Source organism: Arachis ipaensis, chromosome B7 (assembly GCF_059453495.1).
Source record: "Arachis ipaensis isolate K30076 ecotype BB chromosome B7, ASM5945349v1, whole genome shotgun sequence".
Taxonomy (NCBI): Eukaryota; Viridiplantae; Streptophyta; class Magnoliopsida; order Fabales; family Fabaceae; genus Arachis; species Arachis ipaensis.
The window spans coordinates 108,925,181-108,936,638 of record NC_142442.1 but is presented as its reverse complement, the minus strand read 5'-3'; the positions used below and the strand labels follow the sequence as shown (position 1 = coordinate 108,936,638).

General features: G+C 37.5%; 1 non-coding gene across 1 annotated transcript; it reads left to right on the top strand.

Annotated features, from left to right (window-relative positions):
• Positions 1-4,447: 4,447 nt before the first annotated feature.
• LOC148553688 (small nucleolar RNA R71) lies at positions 4,448-4,555 on the top strand. The gene has a single exon (XR_015893424.1). It is a non-coding gene; the product is annotated as a small nucleolar RNA R71 (small nucleolar RNA).
• Positions 4,556-11,458: the final 6,903 nt, after the last annotated feature.

The window sequence follows — 11,458 nt, the reverse complement described above, 5'->3', positions numbered from 1 at the left end:
TGCTAAAGTCCCTAATTAGAGGTGTCCAGGGTTCTTAAGCATACTCTTTTTTCTTTTGCTTTGGATCTTGACTTTAACCGCTCAGTCTCAAGTTTTCACCTGACACCTTCACGCCACAAGCACATGGTTAGGGACAGCTTGGTTTAGCCGCTTAGACCAGGATTTTATTCCTTTAGGCCCTCCTATCCGCTGATGCTCAAAGCCTTGGATCCTTTTTATTACCCTTGCCTTTTGGTTTTAAGGGCTATTGGCTTTTTCTGCTTGCTTTTTCTTTTTCCCCTTTTTTTCGCATTTTTCTCTTTTTTTTTCCTGCAAGCTTTTGTATTCACTGCTTTTTCTTGCTTCAAGAATCATTTTTATGATTTTTCAGATTATCAGATAACATGTCTCCTTTTTCATCATTCTTTCAAGAGCCAACATATTTAACATTCATAAACAACAAATTCAAAAGACATATGCACTGTTCAAGCATTCATTCAGAAAACAAGAAGTATTGTCACCACATCAAAATAATTAAACTAATTTCAAGGATGAATTCGAAACCATGTACTTCTTGTTCTTTTGTAATTAAAACATTTTTCATTTAAGAGAGGTGATGGATTCATAGGACATTCATAACTTTAAGGCATAGACACTTAAATACTAATGATCATGTAATCAGAGACAAACATAAAGCATAGTAAACAAAAAACAGGAAAATAAGAACAAGGAGATTAAGGAACGGGTCCACCATAGTGAGGGTGGCGTCTTCCTCTTCTTGAAGAACCAATGGTGTTCTTGAGCTCCTCTATGTCTCTTCCTTGTCTTTGTTGCTCCTCCCTCATAGCTCTTTGATCTTCTCTAATTTCATGGAGGATGATGGAGTGCTCTTGGTGCTCCATCCTTAGTTGTCCCATGTTGGAACTTAATTCCCCTAGGGAGGTGTTGATTTGCTTCCAATAGTTTTGTGGAGGAAAGTGCATCCCCTGAGGCATCTCAGGGATTTCATGATGAGGAATTTCCTCATGCTCTTGTTGAGATCCATGATCTCTTGTTTGTTCTATCCTTTTCTTAGTGATGGGCTTGTCGTCTTCAATGAGGATGTCTCCCTCTATGTCAATTCCAGCTGAATTGCAGAGGTGGCAAATGAGGTGAGAAAAGGCTAACCTTGCCAAAGTGGAGGACTTGTCAGCCACCTTGTAGAGTTCTTGAGGTATAATCTCATGAACTTCCACTTCCTCCCCGATCATGATACTATGGATCATGATGGCCCGGTCTATAGTAACTTCAGACCGGTTGCTAGTAGGAATGATTGAGCGTTGAATAAACTCCAACCATCCTCTAGCTACAGGTTTAAGGTCCAATCTTCTTAATTGAACCGGTTTGCGTCTTGAGTCAACCTTCCATTGAGCTCCTTCTACACATATATCCATGAGGACTTGGTCCAACCTTTGATCAAAGTTGACCCTTCTAGTGTAGGGGCGTGCGTTTTCTTCCATCATTGGCAAGTTGAATGCCAGCCTTACATTTTCTGGACTGAAATCTAAGTATTTCCCCCAAACCATGGTGAGCCAATGCTTTGGATTTGGGTTCACACTTTGATCATGGTTCCTAGTGATCTATGCGTTTGCATAGAACTCTTGAACCATTAAGATCCCGACTTGTTGAATGGGGTTGGTGAAAACTTCACAACCTCTTCTTTGGATCTCAAGTCGGATCTCCGAATACTCATTCTTTTTGAGCTTGAAAGGAACCTCAGGGATCACTTTTTTCTCGGCCACAACTTCATAGAAGTGGTCTTGATGGACCTTTGAGATGAATCTCTCCATCTTCCATGGCTCAGAGGTGGAAGCAATTGCCTTCCCTTTCCTCTTTCTTGAGGTTTCTCTGGCCTTAGGTGCCATTAATGGTTATGGAAAAACAAAAAGCAATGCTTTTTACCATACCAAACTTAAAATGTTTGCTCGTCCCCGAGCAAAAGAAGAAAGAAAGAAGGAGAAAAAGAAAAAGAATGGAGGAGAGGGAGAAAGGTGTGTATTCGGCCAAGAGAAGAAGAAAAGGTTGTGTTGCGTGAAAATGAAGAAGGAATGAAGGGTTTATATAGGGGTGGGGTGGGGGTTAGGGTTCGGCCATTAGGGTTGGGTTTGGGAGGGAAAAGAGTTTGAATTTTGGAGGTAGGTGGGGTTTATGGGGAAGAGTGGATGGATGTGAATGGTGAAGAGGTGATGGGGAAGAGTGATTGAGGTGATTGTTGAAGGGTATTTAGGGAAGAGAGTTATGAAAAGGTGTGAAGAGGAGAGAAGAAGTGGTGGGGATCCTGTGGGGTCCATAGATCTAGTGGGGCCAAGGACTTAATATCCCTGCTCCAATTAGGCGTGTAAAACGCCCTTGCTATGCAATCCTGGCATTTAACGCCAGACTGCTGCTTGTTTCTGGCGTTAAACGCCCAAATATAGCCTGTTTCTGGCATTTAATGCTAGATAGTTGCTTGTTTCTGGCATTAAACGCCAGCTTGGTGCTTGTTTCTGGCGTTAAACGCCAGACAGATGCTTGTTTCTGGCGTTTAAATGCTAGAATGCTCCTCCTCCAAGGTGTGCTATTTTTTCATTCTGTTTTTTATTTTTCAGTAGTTTTTGTGACTCCACATGATCATCAACCTAATAAAAAATGAAATAACAAAAAGAAAATAAAATAGATATGATTAAATAACATTGGGTTGCCTCCCAACAAGCGCTTCTTTAATGTCAATAGCTTGACAGTGAGCTCTCATGGAGCCTCACAGATAATCAGAGCAAGGTTGGAACCTCCCAACACCAAACTTAGAGTTTGAATGTGGGGGTTCAACACCAAACTTAGAGTTTGGTTGTGGCCTCCCAACACCAAACTTAGAGTTTAACTGTGGGGGCTTTGGTTGACTCTGTAGTGAGAGAAGCTTTTCATGCTTCCTCTCCATGGTTACAGAAGGAGAGCCTTGAGTTTTAAATACAAGATAGTCCTTATTCAGTTGAAGGACCAACTCTCCTCTGTCCACATCAATCACAGCTTTTGCTGTGGCTAGGAAGGGTCTTCCAAGGATGATGGATTCATCCTCATCCTTCCCAGTGTCTAGGATTATGAAATCAGCAGGGATGTAAAGGCCTTCAACCTTTACTAACACGTCCTCTACTTGTCCATAAGCCTGTTTTCTTGAGTTGTCTGCCATCTCTAATGAGATTCTGGCAGCTTGCACCTTAAAGATCCCAAGTTTCTCCATTACAGAGAGTGGCATTAAGTTTATTCCTGACCCTAGGTCACACAGAGCCTTCTCAAAGGTCATGGTGACTATGTTACAGGGAATTAGGAATTTACCGGGATCTTGTTTCTTTTGAGGTAATTTCTGCCTATCCAATGCATTCAGTTCATTGGTGAGCAATGGAAGTTCATCTTCCCAAGTCTCATTACCAAATAATTTGGCATTCAGCTTCATGATTGCACCAAGGTATTTGGCAACTTGCTCTTCAGTAACGTCTTCATTCTCTTCAGAAGAAGAATACTCATCAGAGCTCATGAAGGGCAGAAGGAGGTTCAATGGAATCTCTATGGTCTCTAGAAGAGCCTCAGATTCCTTTGGTTCCTCAAAGGAAAACTCCTTATTGGTCACTGAACGTCCCAGGAGGTCTTCCTCACTAGGATTCACGTCCTCCTCCTCCTCTTTGGGTTCGGCCACACCAAGTAAGGTAATGGCCTTGCACTCTCTTTTTGGATTCCCTTCTGTATTGCTTGGGAGAGTACTAGGAGGAGTTTCAGTGACCCTTTTACTCAGCTGGCCCACTTGTACCTCCAAATTTCTAATGGAGGACCTTGTTTCATTCATGAAACTTAGAGTGGCCTTAGATAGATCAGAGACTATATTTGCTAAGCTAGATGGATTCTGCTCAGAATTCTCTGTCTGTTGCTGAGTGGATGATGGAAAAGGTTTGCTATTGCTAAACCTGTTTCTTCCACCATTATTAAAGCCTTGTTGGGGCTTTTGTTGATCCTTCCATGAGAAATTTGGATGATTTCTCCATGAGGGATTATAGGTATTTCCATAGGATTCACCCATGTAATTCACCTCTGCTATTACAGGGTTCTCAGGATCATAAGCTTCTTCTTCAGAAGATGCCTCCATAGTACTGTTGGATGATTCCTTCAATCCATTCAGACTCTGAGAGATCATATTGACTTGCTGAGTCAATATTTTGTTCTGAGCCAATATGACATTCAGAGTATCAATTTCAAGAACTCTCTTCCTCAGAGGTGTCACATTACTCACATGATTCCTTTCAGAAGTGTACATGAACTGGTTATTTGCAACCATGTCAATGAGTTCCTGAGCTTCTGCAGGCGTTTTCTTTAGGTGAATGGATCCACCTACAGAATGGTCCAATGACATCTTAGATAATTCAGACAGCCCATCATAGAATATATCCAGGATGGTCCATTCTGAAAGCATGTCAGAAGGACACTTTTTGGTCAGTTGCTTGTATCTCTCCCAAGCTTCATAGAGGGATTCACCTTCTTTTTGTCTGAAGGTTTGAACATCCACTCTAAGCTTACTAAGCTTTTGAGGAGGAAAGAACTTGGCTAAGAAAGCCGTGACCAGCTTATCCCAAGAGTTCAGGCTATCTTTAGGTTGAGAGTCCAACCATATTCTAGCTCTGTCTCTTACAGCAAACAGGAAAATCATGAGCCTGTAGACCTCGGGATCAACCCTATTAGTCTTAACAGTATCACAGATCTGCAAGAATTCAGTTAAGAACTGAAAAGGATCTTCTGATGGAAGTCCATGAAACTTGCAGTTCTGTTGCATCAGAGAAACTAATTGAGGTTTAAGCTCAAAATTGTTTGCTCCAATGGCAGGGATTGAGATGCTTCTTCCATGTAAGTTGGAATTTGGTGCAGTAAAGTCACCAAGCATCTTCCTTGCATTGTTATTATTTTCGGCCATGTCTACTCCTTTTTCGAAAATTTAAGTAAAGTCCTCTTCAGAGTGTTGTGTTTTAGCTTCTCTTAGCTTCCTCTTCAGAGTCCTTTCTGGTTCCGGATCAACTTCAACAAGAATGTTCTTGTCCTTGCTCCTGCTCATGTGAAAAAGAAGAGAACACAAAAGAGAATATGGAATCCTCTATGTCACAGTATAGAGATTCTTTATATAAGTGTAAGAAGAGAAGAGTAGCAAAGAGAAAAAGATAAGAATCCAAACACAGGAGAGAGGAATGGGTTCGAATTCTTGAGTGAAAGAGGGGTGTTAGTAGATGAATAAATAAACAGAAGGGGATGAGAGATGAGAGAATTCGAAAATTAATTGAAAAGAACAGAAAAATATTTTTGTTTTTAATTTAAAATTAAAAATTAAAATTCGAAAATAAGAAAAGAAATAAAATTAAAATTTAAAAATAATTAGTTAATTAAAATTGAGTTTTGAAAAAGAGGAAGGTGATTTTTGAAAATTAGAGAGAATTAGTTAGGTAGTTTTGAAAAAGATAAGAATCAAACAAAAAGATAGGATTAATTTGAAAAAGATTTGAAAATCAATTTGAAAAGATAAGAGGTTAGAAAAGATTTTGAAATTGATTTTGAAAAAGATGTGATTGAAACTTATTTTGAAAAAAGATTTGAAAAATAAATTTAAAAAGATTTGATTTTGAAAATTAAAGTTGATTACTTGACTAACAAGAAACTAAAAAGATATGATTTAGAATTTAAAGATTGAACCTTTCTTAATAGGCAAGTAACAACTTAAAATTTTTTTGAATCAATCACATTAATTACTAGTAAAGATTTTGAAATTATGAAACAAAATAAGAAAAAGATTTTTGAAAATAAAATTGAAATTTTCGAAAATATGAAAGAAAAAGTGAAAAAGATTTGAAAAAGATAGAATTTTTTAAATTGAAAATTTGATTTGACTCATAAGAAACAGCTAGATTTTAAAAATTTTTGAAAAAGTCAACTCAAATATTCGAATTTTATGAGGAGAAAAGGGAAAGATATTTTTTTGATTTTTAAATTTTTAATGATGCAAGAGAAAAACATGAAAAAGACTCAATGCATGAAAGTTTTGGATCAAAACAAATGATGCATGCAAGAACACTATGAATGTCAAGATGAACACCAAGAACACTTTGAATGTCATGATGAACATCAAGAACTTATTTTTGAAAAATTTTCAAGAAAACAAAAACATGCAAGACACCAAACTTAAAAATTTTTAATGTTGAGACACTAACAAATTGAAAATGCATATGAAAAACAAGAAAAGACACCAAACAAAAAAATTTAAAGATCAAACAAAGAAATTCATCAAGAACAACTTGAAGATCATGAAGAACATATGCATGAGTTTTCGAAAATTTTAAGAAAAATTAAAAAGATGCAATTGACACCAAACTTAAAAATTTGACACAAGACTCACACAAGAAACACAATATTTTTGGTTTTTATGATTTTATTAAAAAAAATTTTTGTAATTTTTTGAAAATTAATTGGAAAAATAAAAATAAGGATTTCAAAATTTTTAATAGGAATTCCAGGAATCTTGCACTGTTAGTCTAAAGCTCCAGTCCAGGAATTAGACATGGCTTACTAGCCAGCCAAGCTTTCAGTGAAAGCTCCGGTCCAAAACACTAGACATGGCCAATGGCCAGCCAAGCTTTAGCAGGTACAAATCAGACATACAACAGCTGATACTTCATCCAATTTCATTCTATGCTGATAAGTGGAAGCCCCAGTACAAATGAATTAGACATGGCTTTACAGCCAGCCAGGCTTCAACATGCTTCATGAAACACTAGAATTCATTCTTAAAAATTCTGAAGAAAAATATATTTTTGAAAATATTTATTTTTATTTTTTTCAAAAATAAGAATAATAAAAACAAAAAGCTTAAAATTAAAATAAAATTACCTAATCTGAGCAACAAGATGAACCGTCAGTTGTCCAAACTCGAACAATCCCCGGCAACGGTGCCAAAAACTTGGTGCACAAAATTGCGATCATCAACAATGGCGCCAAAGACTTGGTGCTCTCAAACGTGAATCACACTTTGTCACAACTTCGCACAACTAACCAACAAGTGCACTAGGTCATCCAAGTAATAAACCTTATGTGAGTAAGGGTCGATCCCACGGAGATTGTCGGCCTGAAGCAAGCTATGGTCACCTTGTAAATCTCAGTCAGGCGGATTCAAATGGTTATGGTGAATTGATAATAAAAATATAAATAAAATATAAACTATGATAGAGATACTTATGTAATTCATTGGTGAGAATTTCAGATAAGGGTATAGAGATGCTTTCGTTCCTCCTGAACCTCTGCTTTCCAGCTGCCTTCATCCAATCATTCCTACTCCCTTCCATGACATGCTATATGTTGGGCATCACCGTTGTCAGTGGCTACATCCCGTCCTCTCTGTGAAAATGGTCCAATGCACTGTCACTGCATGGCTAATCATCTGTCGGTTCTCGATCATACTGGAATAGGATTTACTATCCTTTTGCATCTGTCACTACGCCCAGCATTCGCGAGTTTGAAGCTCGTCACAGCCATTCCTTCCCGGATCCTACTCGGAATACCACAGACAAGGTTTAGACTTTCCGGATCTCAGGAATGGCCATCCATGGGTTCTAACTTATACCACGAAGACTCTAATATCTCGGACTCGGTCCCCTGTATTAGATATCTAAGAGATACTCATTCTATCTCATCTTCGTGTAAAACGGAAGTGGTTGTCAGGCACGCGTTCATAGGTGAGAATGGTGATGAGCGTCACATAATCATCACATTCATCATGTTCTTGGGTGCGAATGAATATCTTAGAATAGGAATAAGCTTGAATTGAATAGAAAAACAATAGTACTTTGCATTAATTCACGAGGAACAGCAGAGCTCCACACCTTAATCTATGGTGTGTAGAAACTCTACCGTTGAAAATACATAAGAACAAGGTCCAGGCATGGCTGAATGGCCAGCCCCCTGAACATGATCAAAGGATCAAAAGATAATCCAAAAGATTCTAAATACAATAGTAAAAAGTCCTATTTACACTAAACTAGTTACTAGGATTTACAGAAATGAGTAAATGATGCAGAAATCCACTTCTGAGGCCCACTTGGTGTGTGCTTGGGCTGAGCATTGAGGTTTACACGTGTAGAGGTCTTCCTTGGAGTTGAACGCCAGTTTGTAACCTGTTTCTGGCGTTTAACTCCACTTTGCAACCTGTTTCTGGCGTTTAACTCTAGAATGCAACATGGAACTGGCGTTGAACGCCAGTTTGCGTCATTTAAACTCGGACAAAGTATAGACTATTATATATTACTGGAAAGCCCTGGATGTCTACTTTCCAACGCAATTGAGAGCATGCCATTCAGAGTTCCGTAGCTCCAGAAAATCCACTTTGAGTGCAGGGAGGTCAGAATCCAACAGCATCTGCAGTCCTTCTTCAACCTCTAAATCTGATTTTTACTCAAGTCCCTCAATTTCAGCCAGAAAATACCTGAAATCACAGAAAAATACACAAACTCATAGTAAAGTCCAGAAATGTGAATTTTATTTAAAAACTAATAAAAATATACTAAAAACTAACTAAATCATACTAAAAACTATGTAAAAACAATGCCAAAAAGCGTATAAATTATCCGCTCATCAGTAATGTCCTGCTGAAGCTTGGCTAGCCATGTCTAATCTTTTTAGACTAAAGCTTTAGACTAACATTGCATGATTCCTGGAATTCTTATTAAGAATTTTGAAATCTTTATTTTCTTTTCCAAATAATTTTCGAAAAATTACAAAAAAAATTTATAAAATCATAAAACCAAAAATAATCTATGTTTCCTGTTTGAGTCTAGTGTCAATTTTTAAGTTTGGTGTCAATTGCATGTCTTTAATCTTCTTGCATTTTTCGAATATATGCGTTATGTTCTTCATTAATCTTCAAGTTGTTCTTGATGATTTCCTTGCTTTGATCTTTAAATTCTCTTGTTTTGTGTGTTTTGTTATTTTTCATATGCATTCTCAATTTGTTGTTGTCCCTAGTATACAAACTTATAAGTTTGGTGTCTTGAATGAATTATTTGTTTTGATCTTGATTTTCCATGATTAGTTTTATTTTATTGTTTCTCATCATTAAAAATTCAAAAAAAATTTCAAAATTATGTCTTTTCAAGTCAATAATACAGAGAATTGAAGATTTAGAACATGCAGCAGAGGAATTACACAGAAAAAGTTGGGCGTTCAAAATGCCCAGTGAGGAAGGAAAACTGGCGTTTAAACGCCATCCAGGGTACCTGGCTGGGCGTTAAACGCCCAAAAGGGTAGTATTTTGGGCGTTAAACGCCAAAATGGATACCATTCTGGGCGTTTAACGCCAGGATGGCACAAGAGGGAAGATTTTGTTTTCAATTCAAATCTTTTTCAAATTTTCATAATTTTTCAAAATCAAATCTTTTTCAGATCATATCTTTTCAATCATATCTTTTCAAAATCAAATCCTTTCCATTTTTTTTAGTATTTTCGAAAATCCTTGCTACAATTAATGATTTAATTCAAAATTTTCAAGTTGTTACTTGCCTATTAAGAAAGGATCAAATTTTAAATTCTAGAATCATGTCTTTTAATTTCTTGTTAGTCAAGTAATCAACTTTAATTTTAAAAATTTATTTTAAATTGATTTTCAATCATATCTTCTCAATCATATCTTCTCAATCACATCTTTTTCAAAATAATTTTCAATCATATCTTTTTTTTATTTCTGATTTCAAAATCTTTTTCAAAATTACTTAACTACTTTCTCAATTTTAATTTTCGAAAATCATCAATCAATTTTTTTCAAAATTTCTTTTAATTATTTCAAAATCTTTCAAAATTTAATTTCGAAAATTCTTTTCCCCCTTCTCACCTTCTTCTATTTAAGGGACTAGCACTCTTCCTTCATAGGGGATTCCATACTTTCTTCTCCTCTCTTTTATATGAGCAAGAGCAAGGACAAAGGCATTCTTGTTGAAGCTGATCCTGAACCTAAAAGGACCTTGAAGAGAAAGCTAAGAGAAGCTAAAGCACAACTCTCTGGAGAGGACCTAACAGAAATTTTCAAACAAGAAGAAGCCATGGCAGCCAAAAACAACAACAATGCCAACAATGCAAGGAAGGTGCTTGGTGACTTTACTGCACCTACTCCCGACTTCTATGGGAGAAGTATCTCTGTCCCTGCCATTGGAGCAAACAACTTTGAGCTGAAGCCTCAATTAGTTTCTCTAATGCAACAGAATTGCAAGTTTTATGGACTTCCATTGGAAGATCCTCATCAGTTCTTAGTTGAATTCTTGCAAATCTGTGACACTATCAAGACCAATGGGGTTGACCCTGAGGTCTACAGACTTATGCTCTTCCCTTTTTCTGTAAGAGACAGAGCTAGGATATGGTTAGATTCACAACCTAAGGAAAGCCTGAACTCTTGGGAAAAGCTGATCAGTGCTCTTCTGGCCAAATTCTTTCCACCTCAAAAATTGAGTAAGCTAAGAGTGGAGGTCCAGACCTTCAGATAGAAGGAAGGTGAATCCCTCTATGAAGCTTGGGAAAGATACAAGCAATTGATCAGAAGGTGTCCTTCTGACATGCTTTCTGAATGGAGCATCATAGGTATCTTCTATGATGGTCTGTCTGAACTGTCCAAGATGTCATTGGACAGCTCTGCTGGAGGATCTCTTCATCTGAAGAAGATGCCTGTAGAAGCTCAGGAACTCATTGAGATGGTTGCAAATAACCAATTCATGTACACTTCTGAAAGGAACCCTGTGAATAATGGGACAAATCAGAAGAAAGGAGTTCTTGAGATTGATACTCTGAATGCCATATTGGCTCAGAACAAAATATTGACTCAGCAAGTTAATATGATTTCTCAGAGTCTGTCTAGCATGCAAGCAGCAACAGGCAGTACCAAAGAAGCTTCATACGAAGAAGAAGCTTATGATCCTAAGAACCCAGCAATGGAAGAGGTGAATTACAAGGGAGAACCCTATAGAAACACCTATAATCCTTCATGGAGTAATCATCCAAATCTCTCATGGAAGGACCAACAGAGGCCCCAACAAGGCTTCAACAACAGTAATAGTGGAAGAAATAGGTTTAGCAATAGAAAGCCTTTTCCATCATCTTCTCAGCAACAGACAGAGAATTCTAAGCAGAGCCAATCTGACTTAGCAACCATAATCTCTGATCTAACTAAAACTACTCAAAGTTTCATGACTGAAACAAGGTCCTCCATTAGAAAATTAGAGGCACAAGTGGGTCAGCTGAGTAAGAGGATTACTGAACTCCTTCCTAGTACTCTCCCAAGCAATACAGAAGAGAACCCAAAGAGAGAATGCAAGGCCATAAATACATCCCAAATGGCCGAATGCATAGAGGAGGGAAAGGCAGTGATTTCCACTGAGGAATACCTCAATGGACGTCCACTGGCCTC